Source organism: Pleurodeles waltl, chromosome 12 (genome assembly GCF_031143425.1).
Source record: "Pleurodeles waltl isolate 20211129_DDA chromosome 12, aPleWal1.hap1.20221129, whole genome shotgun sequence".
Lineage (NCBI taxonomy): Eukaryota > Metazoa > Chordata > Amphibia > Caudata > Salamandridae > Pleurodeles > Pleurodeles waltl.
The window spans coordinates 6,927,351-6,941,590 of NC_090451.1; the positions used below are offsets into that span (position 1 = coordinate 6,927,351).

The 14,240-nt window shown below is 43.5% G+C and overlaps 3 non-coding genes across 3 annotated transcripts; all 3 read right to left on the bottom strand.

Annotated features, from left to right (window-relative positions):
* Window positions 1-5,314: 5,314 nt before the first annotated feature.
* TRNAI-AAU (transfer RNA isoleucine (anticodon AAU)) lies at window positions 5,315-5,388 on the bottom strand. The gene has a single exon. It is a non-coding gene; the product is annotated as a tRNA-Ile (tRNA).
* A 3,594-nt stretch (window positions 5,389-8,982) lies between these two features.
* Window positions 8,983-9,056, bottom strand: TRNAI-AAU (transfer RNA isoleucine (anticodon AAU)). Its single transcript has one exon. It is a non-coding gene; the product is annotated as a tRNA-Ile (tRNA).
* Window positions 9,057-12,614: 3,558 nt separating this feature from the next.
* Window positions 12,615-12,688, bottom strand: TRNAI-AAU (transfer RNA isoleucine (anticodon AAU)). The gene has a single exon. It is a non-coding gene; the product is annotated as a tRNA-Ile (tRNA).
* Between the last annotated feature and the right edge of the window lie 1,552 nt (window positions 12,689-14,240).

Genomic DNA, 14,240 nt, shown 5'->3' on the forward strand with positions numbered 1-14,240 from the left:
CGTCGATGTTACAATCTTTGGTGTCTAGACTGTTCTGATCTTTTGTCAATTGTAAGACCAGTTGAAAAATCCCTTTTCTCCAACTCAGAATCTTCCTACTCTTTTATAGGCTTTGCAATTTTATCTCTTTGAGGATCTGGACACTGTAGACATAAAGATTGTTTCCTATAAAGTTATTTTCCTATTTCCTATCACCTTGCTGAGAACAATTGGGGAGCTGGGAGCCTTAAAATGCTGTCCTCTCTTCATTTGATACTTTGGAAGATGGGGTAACTTTAAGGCCTAGCCTTACCTTTGCTGCAAAGGTTAAGTCTATTTTTGATAGATCTTAGGAAATAATTCTTCCTTCTTTCATTCCCTCTCCTTCCTCTCCGGAGGAACATTTTCTGAATACACTTGATGTTTAAAGAGCTCTTTTCATTTATGTCACCAGGCCTCTGCAGTTCAGGAAAACCGACTCCTTGTTTGTGACTTTTGGACAGCCTGGAAAAGACAAGAAGGTGACTTTTATGACTCTGAGTAGGTGGATTACGGTGTCAATTTTTCTGGCTTTGCAAGGCTTTTTAGAATATCTTCCAGTTCAGGGATGGTCTACGAGAGGAATGGCCACCTCCTGGGTTGAATTCCAGTGAGTAACAATCTAGGAAATTCCTAGGGTGACTACTTGGTCCTCAGAGCATACATTTGTCAAGCATTATGGCTTAATAATGTTTCTGTTTTGCATTTGAGTACCAATGTTTTGAACTCTGCATTACCCTTAGTCCATCTTCTCTTTGTCACAAACATTACATCCTGCCCACCTTCCCATCAGTCCTTTGGCAAGGGCTTGGCACCCAGGTTGGGTGCATGGGGCTAGCATTTAAGGATCCTCCTGTTCTTTCTTCCTGTTGGAAGGTGACATCACCTTACTTTGTAATGACTGGCCCAAGGACGCAATGGACTAAGGCTAATGAAGATTACCAATAAGTAACCAACGCATCACCACTCTTTCTGAATGTGCCTGGCTCATTCCGCAGGACTAGTTCTTTGTATAATTCCTGGATTTTCAGAAGCCCTTTGATGGCAGCACCCCCACACTGAAAATTGTTTCAGCACCACTGTACAAGGGTCAGTTGTCATGCTCATCTGCGGTGTAAATTTGCATTGAAGTAGTCTAACTTCCCAAGCCTTGTCTTTTGCTCAATTTGCCTTTGTGAGTTTTCTCTCAATCACTGTCGACTTCCTTTGATCTTTCTTTCTTCTTTCACTTCACCTTCGCCTTCAGTGTATCTTTCGGCCCTCTTAAGAGACACACCCCCTTGTAGCCACTTCTATACTTCTGTCACCTAATTATTTTCCTAGCTATAGCATCACTATCCAGAATCTGTTCACATGAGTTATGTTCCTCTTATCCCCACGCATCTAATAATCAGCTCTTGGTCTCCCTCCATCTCTCACGAGACATAGTCTGAGGCAGTGTCTCCATCTTGGAGAGACAATCCCTTGCACTTGTGTTGTTCTACTGGCGCTGCGGGCTTGAGCTTTGGTCAGCAGTGGCAAAAGAAGGACTAATGGAAAGTGAACGTATACTGGAGCAACAGAGTGTATGGATTTATGAGACCTTGATTAAATGAGAAAAAAAGAGTTTAGTTGAGAGAAAAAATGCAACCTGGCCCGTACAGGGATCGAACCCACGACCTTGGCGTTATTAGCACCACGCTTTAACCAACTGAGCTAACCGGCCATGAGTACTAAAGATATCCTTTTTCCATGTAATGCAGATAGATAGAAGAGTTGGTCTCACTATCGCAATTCCTTCATACTTTTCTCCTTCCGCCCCCTGTCTGGATTACAATAACAAGAGCTGTGGAGTGCTGCACGCCAGCCTCAGTGCCTCTTCTTTCACTCAATCTCACTGTGTGCTGTGATATCTTTGTAACATCGCTAGTTGCCGGAAAAAAAGGAAAGGAGGGATAGTATTTTTATTCTTTTACAACAAAACCCAAAATGCATCGGCTTGCTTGGTCATTAAGTTTACAAGGCCAGCTGCTTTTGAGATATTATAATTATTGTGGTTATTCGGCGTTGGAGGTAAGAGAGTTTTTTTTAGGTCTGGCCGTTCCTTCTGCTTCAAATTACTTGAGCTCATGTCAACAAAGTAACAACAAAACATAGCCAACGGTTCGTTGCTCAAGCCTTCCCTACTGCGCCTTCCCATGTCTCTCCTGCCGACCACAGTGCAGGAAATCTGAGTTTGCATTTGCGCGAAGAGACGTACAACACAAGAAGGCGCGCTTTTGTGCGCCGGGCACCACCCGGCCTGTGCATTCCTCACTGTCGTGAGATCAGTTTACTCAGCAGAGCATGACGCTGCAATTGGTTAGTAGGGCAGGCCTGACCAGAATAGTATATTTGGGGTCATGTATTTGATTGCATTTTTAAAACAGTAACAGAACTTAACTGCAATGTTTAAATAGGTCTAGACATATTTAAACAGTGTCAATTTAATAGAAGAATTGTGGACAATTCAGAGGGGAGGCACCAATGTTTTTTTTTCCCTTTGGGTGGATGCGGCATTAAAGAGTTTGAAGAACACTGGTCTAAGTGGACACTAATATACCTGGATGCTCCTGAATCCTCGCAACAGATGCCAGCAAACCTGGCTGGAGAGCTACTGTGTTGGACTGATCCTGTCGATTCAAGTGGTCTTTCCTAGAGAGTCAGAGGTCATGGAAATAGATGGAGTTGATGGTAATCTACAGGGCTTTGAAGTTTTCCCATCATCATCTGTCTCAAAAAAATGTGCTAGTAAAGACAGAGAATAAGGTAGCTGTCTTTTACATTAACCAACAGTGAAGCATGCATTCAAAATCCTTCAATGCAATAGCAGAACAATTGGGTTATTGGGCAGAGATCAACCTGTTGCACACGTCGGCAGTACACATCAAGGGCACCGACAATGTGATGGCAGACAGCTGGAGGTTTCCAAATTTGCTGGAGTTGACGTTACCAGGTCGTTGTTTTGAGAGATATGCTGAGAGTTTGTGAAACCCTTTTTGGATCTCTTTTCAAACAAGGACAATGCTCATCTTTGTCGATTCTGATCCAGGCTTCCGGAACAAGGAGCCTAGGTAGTGGACGTATTGGTGATAAAGTGGCTGAGAAGTCTCCTTTATACATTCCCCCACATTTTATTGATCCAGATGGTTCTCTTCAAGTCTCAGCAGGGGGGAGGGAACTTTATTCTTGTGGGCCCTTATTGGCCAGAGATGTCATGGTTTCCTCTTCTGAACCCCTGGCTCTTCCACCTCCTTGAGTACTGCTCAAGTGTGTCTCTGTCAGAACGTCGTCCCTGACCTTCTTGCTCCAACTCACTCTATCGCTTTGGAGGTTGAGAAGTCTGGACTGCTAGCAAAGGGTCTTTCCTCTTCCTTAGTGGAGTTAATTCAGCACTCCAGCAGGCCTTCTACTTCAAAGTCTTACTCAAAGAACTGGAAGTCTTTTGAGATGTGATGTTCTGCTCATGATCTTTTGGCACCTACCTGTAGTTTGTCTGCTATTTTGCATTTTCTTCTGAATGGGTTTCACTTGAATCTCTTTCCACTCTGAAAGCTCATTGCTTTGCGATAAAGGTTTTTAGGGACTTTTCTGTACCTTCGTCGATGTTACAATCTTTGGTGTCTAGGCTGTTCTGATCTTTTGTCAATTGTAAGACCAGTTGAAAAATCCCTTTTCTCCAACTCAGAATCTTCCTACTCTTTTATAGGCTTTACAATTTTATCTCTTTGAGGATCTGGATATTGTAGACATAAAGATTGTTTCCTATAAAGTTATTTTCCTATTTCCTATCACCTTGCTGAGAACAATTGGGGAGCTGGGAGCCTTAAAATGCTGTCCACTCTTCATTTGATACTTTGGAAGATGGGGTAACTTTAAGGCCTAGCCTTACCTTTGCTGCAAAGGTTAAGTCTATTTTTGATAGATCTTAGGAAATAATTCTTCCTTCTTTCATTCCCTCTCCTTCCTCTCCGGAGGAACATTTGCTGAATACACTTGATGTTTAAAGAGCTCTTTTCATTCATGTCACCAGGCCTCTGCAGTTCAGGAAAACCGACTCTTTGTTTGTGACTTTTGGACAGCCTGGAAAAGACAAGAAGGTGACTTTTATGACTCTGAGTAGGTGGATTAAGTTGTCAATTTTTCTGGCTTTGCAAGGCTTTTTAGAATATCTTCCAGTTCAGGGATGGTCTACGAGAGGAATGGCCACCTCCTGGGTTGAATTCCAGTGAGTAACAATCTAGGAAATTCCTAGGGTGGCTACTTAGTCCTCAGAGCATACATTTGTCAAGCATTATGGCTTAATAATTTTTCTGTTTTGCATTTGAGTACCAATGTTTTGAACTCTGCATTACCCTTAGTCCATCTTGTCTTTGTCACAAACATTACATCCTGCCCACCTTCCCATCAGTCGTTTGGCAAGGGCTTGGCACCCAGGTTGGGTGCATGGGGCTAGCATTTAAGGATCCTCCTGTTCTTTCTTCCTGTTGGAAGGTGTCATCACCTTACTTTGTAATGACTGTCACAAGGACGCAATGGACTAAGGCTAATGAAGATTACTAATAAGTAACCAACGCATCACCACTCTTTCTGAATGTGCGTGGCTCATTCCGCAGGACTAGTTCTTTGTATGATTCCTGGATTTTCAGAAGCCCTTTGATGGCAGCACCCCCACACTGAAAATTGTTTCAGCACCACTGTACAAGGGTCAGTTGTCATGCTCATCTGCGGTGTAAATTTGCATTGAAGTAGTCTAACTCCCCAGGCCTTGTCTTTTGCTCAATTTGCCGTTGTGAGTTTTCTCTCAATCACTGTCGACTTCCTTTGATCTTTCTTTCTTCTTTCACTTCACCTTCGCCTTCAGTGTATCTTTCGGCCCTCTTAAGAGACACACCCCCTTGTAGCCACTTCTATACTTCTGTCACCTAATTATTTTCCTATCCTTTCCCCTGTAACGTTGCTGATCCTATCTATGGCATCACTATCCAGAATCTGTTCACCTGAGTTATGTTCCTCTTATCCCCACGCATCTAATAATCAGCTCTTGGTCTCCCTCCACCTCTCACAAGACATAGTGTGAGGCAGTGTCTCCATCTTGGAGAGACAATCCCTTGCACTTGTGTTGTTCTACTGGCGCTGCCGGCTTGAGCTTTGGTCAGCAGTGGCAAAAGAAGGACTAATGGAAAGTGAACGTATACTGGAGCAACAGAGTGTATGGATTTATAAGAGCTTGATTAAATGAGAAAAAAAGAGTTTAGTTGAGAGAAAAAATGCAACCTGGCCCGTACGGGGATCGAACCCACGACCTTGGCGTTATTAGCACCACACTCTAACCAACTGAGCTAACCGGCCATGAGTACTACAGATATCCTTTTTCCATGTAATGCAGATAGATAGAAGAGTTGGTCTCACTATCGCAATTCCTTCATACTTTTCTCCTTCCGCCCCCTGTCTGGATTACAATAACAAGAGCTGTGGAGTGCTGCACGCCAGCCTCAGTGCCTCTTCTTTCACTCAATCTCACTGTGTGCTGTGATATCTTTGTAACATCGCTTGTTGCCGGAAAAAAAGGAAAGGAGGGATAGTATTTTTATTCTTTTACAACAAAACCCAAAATGCATCGGCTTGCTTGCTCATTAAGTTTACAAGGCCAGCTGCTTTTGAGATATTATAATTATAGTGGTTATTCGGCGTTGGAGGTAAGAGAGTTTTTTTTAGGTCTGGCCGTTCCTTCTGCTTCAAATTACTTGAGCTCATGTCAACAAAGTAACAACAAAACATAGCCAACGGTTCGTTGCTCAAGCCTTCCCTACTGCGCCTTCCCATGTCTCTCCTGCCGACCACAGTGCAGGAAATCTGAGTTTGCATTTGCGCGAAGAGACGTACAACACAAGAAGGCGCGCTTTTGTGCGCCGGGCACCACCCGGCCTGTGCATTCCTCACTGTCGTGAGATCAGTTTACTCAGCAGAGCATGACGCTGCAATTGGTTAGTAGGGCAGGCCTGACCAGAATAGTATATTTGGGGTCATGTATTTGATTGCATTTTTAAAACAGTAACAGAACTTAACTGCAATGTTTAAATAGGTCTAGACATATTTAAACAGTGTCAATTTAATAGAAGAATTGTGGACAATTCAGAGAGGGAGGCACCAATGTTTTTTTTTTCCCATTGGGTGGATGCGGCATTAAAGAGTTTGAAGACCACTGGTCTAAGTGGACACTAATATACCTGGATGCTCCTGAATCCTCGCAACAGATGCCAGCAAACCTGGCTGGAGAGCTACTGTGTTGGACTGATCCTGTCGATTCAAGTGGTCTTTCCTAGAGAGTCGGAGGTCATGGAAATAGATGGAGTTGATGGTAATCTACAGGGCTTTGAAGTTTTCCCATCATCAACTGTCTCAAAAAAATGTGCTAGTAAAGACAGAGAATAAGGTAGCTGTCTTTTACATTAACCAACAGTGAAGCATGCATTCAAAATCCTTCAATGCAATAGCAGAACAATTGGGTTATTGGGCAGAAATCAACCTGTTGCACACGTCGGCAGTACACATCAAGGGCACCGACAATGTGATGGCAGACAGCTGGAGGTTTCCAAATTTGCTGGAGTTGACGTTATCCAGGTCGTTGTTTTGAGAGATATGCCAAGAGTTTGTGAAACCCTTTCTGGATCTCTTTTCAAACAAGGACAATGCTCATCTTTGTCGATTCTGATCCAGGCTTCCGGAACAAGGAGTGTAGGTAGTGGACGTATTAGTGATAAAGTGGCTGAGAAGTCTCCTTTATACATTCCCCCACTTTTTATTGATCCAGATGGTTCTCTTCAAGTCTCAGCAGGGGGGAGGGAACTTTATTCTTGTGGGCCCTTATTGGCCAGAGATGTCATGGTTTCCTCTTCTGAACCCCTGGCTCTTCTACCTCCTTGAGTAATGCTCAAGTGTGTCTCTGTCAGAACGTCGTCCCTGACCTTCTTGCTCCAACTCACTCTATCGCTTTGGAGGTTGAGAAGTCTGGACTGCTAGCAAAGGGTCTTTCCTCTTCCTTAGTGGAGTTAATTCAGCACTCCAGCAGGCCTTCTACTTCGAAGTCTTACTCAAAGAACTGGAAGTCTTTTGAGACGTGATGTTCTGCTCATGATCTTTTGGCACCTACCTGTAGTTTGTCTGCTATTTTGCATTTTCTTCTGAATGGGTTTCACTTGAATCTCTTTCCACTCTGAAAGCTCATTGCTTTGCGATAAAGGTTTTTAGGGACTTTTCTGTACCTTCGTCGATGTTACAATCTTTGGTGTCTAGACTGTTCTGATCTTTTGTCAATTGTAAGACCAGTTGAAAAATCCCTTTTCTCCAACTCAGAATCTTCCTACTCTTTTATAGGCTTTGCAATTTTATCTCTTTGAGGATCTGGATACTGTAGACATAAAGATTGATTCCTATAAAGTTATTTTCCTATTTCCTATCACCTTGCTGAGAACAATTGGGGAGCTGGGAGCCTTAAAATGCTGTCCTCTTTTCATTTGATACTTTGGAAGATGGGGTAACTTTAAGGCCTAGCCCTACCTTTGCTGCAAAGGTTAAGTCTATTTTTGATAGATCTTAGGAAATAATTCTTCCTTCTTTCATTCCCTCTCCTTCCTCTCCGGAGGAACATTTGTTGAATACACTTGATGTTTAAAGAGCTCTTTTCATTTATGTCACCAGGCCTCTGCAGTTCAGGAAAACCGACTCCTTGTTTGTGACTTTTGGACAGCCTGGAAAAGACAAGAAGGTGACTTTTATGACTCTGAGTAGGTGGATTAAGTTGTCAATTTTTCTGGCTTTGCAAGGCTTTTTAGAAAATCTTCCAGGTCAGGGATGGTCTACAAGAGGAATGGCCACCTCCTGGGTTGAATTCCAGTGAGTAACCAGCTAGGAAATTCCTAGGGTGGTTACTTGGGCCTCAGGGCATACATTTGTCAAGCATTATCGCTTAATAAATTTTCTGTTTTGCATTTGAGTACCAATGTTTTGAACTCTGCATTACCCTAAGTCCATCTTGTCCTTGTCACAAACATTACATCCTGCCCACCTTCCCATCAGTCCTTTGGCAAGGGGTTGGCACCCAGGTTGGGTGCATGGCGCTAGCATTTAAGAATCCTCCTGTTCTTTCTTCCTCTTGGAGGGTGACATCACTTTACTTTGTAATGACTGTCACAAGGACGCAATGGACTAAGGCTAATGAAGATTACCAATAAGTAACCAACGCATCACCACTCTTTCTGAATGTGCGTGGCTCATTCTACAGGACTTGTTCTTTGTATGATTCCTGGATTTTCAGAAGCCCTTTGATGGTAGCACCCCCACACTGAAAATTGTTTCAGCACCACTGGACAAGGGTCAGTTGTCATGCTCATCTGCGGCGTAAATTTGCATTGAAGTAGTCTAACTCCCCAGGTCCTGTCTTTTGCTCAATTTGCCTTTGTGAGTTTTCTCTCAATCACTGTTGATTTCCTTTGATCTTTCTTTCTTCTTTCACTTCACCTTCGCCTTCAGTGTATCTTTCGGCCCTGTTAAGAGACACGCCCCCTTGTAGCCACTTCTATACTTCTGTCACCTAATTATTTTCCTATCCTTTCCCCTGTAACGTTGCTGATCCTAGCTATAGCATCACTATCCAGAATCTGTTCACCTGAGTTATGTTCCTCTTATCCCCACGCATCTAATAATCAGCTCTTGGTCTCCCTCCACCTCTCACGTGACATAGTCTGAGCCAGTGTCTCCATCTTGGAGAGACAATCTCTTGCACTTCTGTTGTTCTACTGGCACTGCCGGCTTGAGCTTTGGTCAGAAGTGGCAAAAGAAGGACTAATGGAAAGTGAACGTGTACTGGAGCAACAGAGTGTATGGATTTACAAGCGTTTGATTAAATGAGAAAAAAAGAGTTTACTTGAGAGAAAAAACGTACCTTGGCCCGTACGGGGATCGAACCCGCGACCTTGGCGTTATTAGCACCACGCTCTAACCAACTGAGCTAACCGGCCATGAATGACAGAGTTATCCGTTTTCCATGACATGCAGATACACAGAAGAGTCGGTCTCACTATCGCAATTCCTTCATACATTTCTCCTTCTGTCCCCTGTCTGGATTGCAATAACAAGAGCTGTTGAGTGCTGCACGCCAGCCTCAGCGCCTCTTCTTTCAGTCAATGTCACTGTGTGCTGTGATATCTTTGTAACATTGGTTGTTGCCGGAAAAAAAGGAAAGGATGGATAGGATTTCTATTCTTTTACAACAAAACCCAAAATGCATCGGCTTGCTTGCTCATTAAGTTTACAAGGCCAGCTGCTTTTGAGATATTCTAATTATAGTGGTTATTTGGCGTTGGAGGTAAGAGAGTTGTTTTTAGGTCTGGCCGTTCCTTCTGCTTTAAATTACTCTAGCTCATGTCAACAAAGTAACAACAAAAGATAGCCAACGGTTTGTTGCTCAAGCCTTCCCTACTGCACCTTCCCATGTCTCTCCTGCCGACCACAGTGCAGGAAATTTGAGTTTGCATTTGGGCAAAGAGACGTACAACACAAGAAGGCGCGCTTTCGTCACTGCCGTGAGATTAGTTTACTCAGCAGAGCATGACGCTGCAATTGGTTAGTAAGGCCTGCCTGACCAGAATAGTATATTTGGGGTCATGTATTTGATTGCATTTTTAAAACAGTAACAGAACTTAACTGCAATGTTTAAATAGGTCTAGACATATTTAAACAGTGTCAAATTGATAGAAGAATTCTGGAAAATTCAGAGGGGAGGCACCAATGTTTTTTTTTCCCTTTGGGTGGATGTGGCATTAAAGAGTTTGAAGACCACTGGTCTAAGTGGACACTAATGCACCTGGATCCTCCTGAATTCCTCGCAACAGATGCCAGCAAACCTGGCTGGAGAGCTACTGTGTTGGACTGATCCTGTCGATTCAAGTGGTCTTTCCTAGAGAGTCGGAGGTCATGGAAGTAGATGGAGTTGATGGTAAGCTTCAGGGCTTTGAAGTTTTCCCATCATCATCTGTCTCAGAAAAATGTGCTAGTAAAGACAGAGAATAAGGTAGCGGTCTTTTACATTAACCAGCAGTGAAGTATGCATTCAAAATCCCTCAATGCAATAGCAGAACAATTGGGCTATTGGGCAGAGATCAACCTGTTGCATACGTCGGCAGTACACATCAAGGGCACCGACAATGTGATGGCAGACAGCTGGAGGTTTCCAAATTTGCTGGAGTTGACGTTATCCAGGTTGTTGTTTTGAGAGATATGCCGAGAGTTTGTGAAACCCTTTCTAGATCTCTTTTCAAACAAGGACAATGCTCATCTTTGTCGATTCTGATCCAGGTTTCCGGAACAAGGAGCCTAGGTGGTGGACGTATTGGTGATAAAGTGGCTGAGAAGTCTCCTTTATACATTCCCCCCCTTTTTATTGATCCAGATGGTTCTCTTCAAGTCTCAGCAGGGGGAGGGAACTTGATTCTTGTTGACCCTGATTGGCCAGAGATGTCATGGTTTCCTCTTCTGAACCCCTGGCTCTTCTACCTCCTTGGGTACTGCTCAAGTGTGTCTCTTCTCAGAACGTCATCCCTGACCTTCTTGCTCCAACTCACTCTATCGCTTTGGAGGTTGAGAAGTCTGGACTGCTAGCAAAGGGTCTTTCCTCTTCCTTAGTGGAGTTAATTCAGCACTCCAGCAGGCCTTCTACTTCGAAGACTTACTCAAAGAACTGGAAGTCCTTTCAGACGTGATGTTCTGCTCATGATCTTTTGGCACCTACCTGTAGTTTGTCTGCTATTTTGCATTTTCTTCTGAATGGGTTTCACTTGAATCTCTTTCCACTCTGAAAGCTCATTGGTTTGCGATAAAGGCTTTTAGGGACTTTTCTGAACTTTCATCGATGTTACACTCTTTGGTGTCTAGACTGTTATGATCTTTTGTCAATGGTAAGAACAATGAAAAATCCCTTTTCTCCAACTCAGAATCTTCCTACTCTTTTATAGGCTTTGCAATATTATCTCTTTGAGGATCTGGATACTGTACAATTAAAGATTGTCTCCTATAAAGTTATTTTCCTATTTGCTATCACCTTGCTGAGAACAATTGGGGAGCTGAGAGCCTTAAAATGCTGTCCTCTCTTCATTTGATACTTTGGAAGATGGGGTAACTTTAAGGCCTAGCCCTACCTTTGCTGCAAAGGTTAAGTCTATTTTTGATAGATCTTAGGAAATAATTCTTCCTTCTTTCATTCCCTCTCCTTCCTCTCCGGAGGAACATTTGTTGAATACACTTGATGTTTAAAGAGCTCTTTTCATTTATGTCACTAGGCCTCTGCAGTTCAGGAAAACCGACTCCTTGTTTGTGACTTTTGGACAGCCTGGAAAAGACAAGAAGGTGACTTTTATGACTCTGAGTAGGTGGATTAAGTTGTCAATTTTTCTGGCTTTGCAAGGCTTTTTAGAAAATCTTCCAGGTCAGGGATGGTCTACGAGAGGAATGGCCACCTCCTGGGTTGAATTCCAGTGAGTAACAATCTAGGAAATTCCTCGGGTGGTTACTTGGGCCTCAGGGCATACATTTGTCAAGCATTATCGCTTAATAAATTTTCTGTTTTGCATTTGAGTACCAATGTTTTGAACTCTGCATTACCCTAAGTCCATCTTGTCCTTGTCACAAACATTACATCCTGCCCACCTTCCCATCAGTCCTTTGGCAAGGGCTTGGCACCCAGGTTGGGTGCATGGCGCTAGCATTTAAGAATCCTCCTGTTCTTTCTTCCTCTTGGAGGGTGACATCACTTTACTTTGTAATGACTGTCACAAGGACGCAATGGACTAAGGCTAATGAAGATTACCAATAAGTAACCAACGCATCACCACTCTTTCTGAATGTGCGTGGCTCATTCTGCAGGACTTGTTCTTTGTATGATTCCTGGATTTTCAGAAGCCCTTTGATGGCAGCACCCCCACACTGAAAATTGTTTCAGCACCACTGGACACGGGTCAGTTGTCATGCTCATCTGCGGCGTAAATTTGCATTGAAGTAGTCTAACTCCCCAGGTCCTGTCTTTTGCTCAATTTGCCTTTGTGAGTTTTCTCTCAATCACTGTTGATTTCTTTTGATCTTTCTTTCTTCTTTCACTTCACCTTCGCCTTCAGTGTATCTTTCGGCCCTGTTAAGAGACACGCCCCCTTGTAGCCACTTCTATACTTCTGTCACCTAATTATTTTCCTATCCTTTCCCCTGTAACGTTGCTGATCCTAGCTATAGCATGACTATCCAGAATCTGTTCACCTGAGTTATGTTCCTCTTATCCCCACGCATCTAATAATCAGCTCTTGGTCTCCCTCCACCTCTCACGTGACATAGTCTGAGCCAGTGTCTCCATCTTGGAGAGACAATCTCTTGCACTTCTGTTGTTCTACTGGCGCTGCCGGCTTGAGCTTTGGTCAGAAGTGGCAAAAGAAGGACTAATGGAAAGTGAAAGTGTACTGGAGCAACAGAGTTGGATTTACAAGCGTTTGATTAAATGAGAAAAAAAGAGTTTACTTGAGAGAAAAGACTTACCTTGGCCCGTACGGGGATCGAACCCGCGACCTTGGCGTTATTAGCACCACGCTCTAACCAACTGAGCTAACCGGCCATGAACGACAGAGTTATCCTTTTTCCATGACATGCAGATACACAGAAGAGTCGGTCTCACTATCGCAATTCCTTCATACTTTTCTCCTTCTGTCCCCTGTCTGGATTGCAATAACAAGAGCTGTTGAGTGTTGCACGCCAGCCTCAGCGCCTCTTCTTTCAGTCAATGTCACTGTGTGCTGTGATATCTTTGTAACATTGGTTGTTGCCGGAAGAAAAGGAAAGGATGGATAGGATTTCTATTCTTTTACAACAAAACCCAAAATGCATCGGCTTGCTTGTTCATTAAGTTTACAAGGCCAGCTGCTTTTGAGATATTTTAATTATAGTGGTTATTCGGCATTGGAGGTAAGAGAGTTGTTTTTAGGTCTGGCCGTTCCTTCTGCTTTAAATTACTCTAGCTCATGTCAACAAAGTAACAACAAAACATAGCCAACGGTTTGTTGCTCAAGCCTTCCCTACTGCACCTTCCCATGTCTCTCCTGCCGACCACAGTGCAGGAAATTTGAGTTTGCATTTGCGCAAAGAGACGTACAACACAAGAAGGCGCGCTTTTGTGCGCCGGGCACCACCCGGCCTGTGCATTCATCACTGCCGTGAGATCAGTTTACTCAGCAGAGCATGACGCTGCAATTGGTTAGTAAGGCCTGCCTGACCAGAATAGAATATTTGGGGTCATGTATTTGATTGCATTTTTAAAACAGTAACAGAACTTAACTGCAATGTTTAAATAGGTCTAGACATATTTAAACAGTGTCAATTTGATAGAAGAATTCTGGAAAATTCAGAGGGGAGGCACCAATGTTTTTTTTTCCCTTTGGGTGGATGTGGCATTAAAGCGTTTGAAGACCACTGGTCTAAGTGGACACTAATACACCTGGATCCTCCTGAATTCCTCGCAACAGATGCCAGCAAACCTGGCTGGAGAGCTACTGTGTTGGACTGATCCTGTCGATTCAAGTGGTCTTTCCTAGAGAGTCGGAGGTCATGGAAGTAGATGGAGTTGATGGTAAGCTTCAGGGCTTTGAAGTTTTCCCATCATCATCTGTCTCAGAAAAATGTGCTAGTAAAGACAGAGAATAAGGTAGCTGTCTTTTACATTAACCAGCAGTGAAGCATGCATTCAAAATCCCTCAATGCAATAGCAGAACAATTGGGCTATTGGGCAGAGATCAACCTGTTGCATACGTCGGCAGTACACATCAAGGGCACCGACAATGTGATGGCAGACAGCTGGAGGTTTCCAAATTTGCTGGAGTTGACGTTATCCAGGTCGTTGTTTTGAGAGATATGCCAAGAGTTTGTGAAACCCTTTCAGGATCTCTTTTCAAACAAGGACAATGCTCATCTTTGTCGATTCTGATCCAGGTTTCCGGAACAAGGAGCCTAGGTGGTGGACGTATTGGTGATAAAGTGGCTGAGAAGTCTCCTTTATACATTCCCCCCCTTTTAATTGATCCAGATGGTTCTCTTCAAGTCTCAGCAGGGGGAGGGAACTTGATTCTTGTTGACCCTGATTGGCCAGAGATGTCATGGTTTCCTCTTCTGAACCC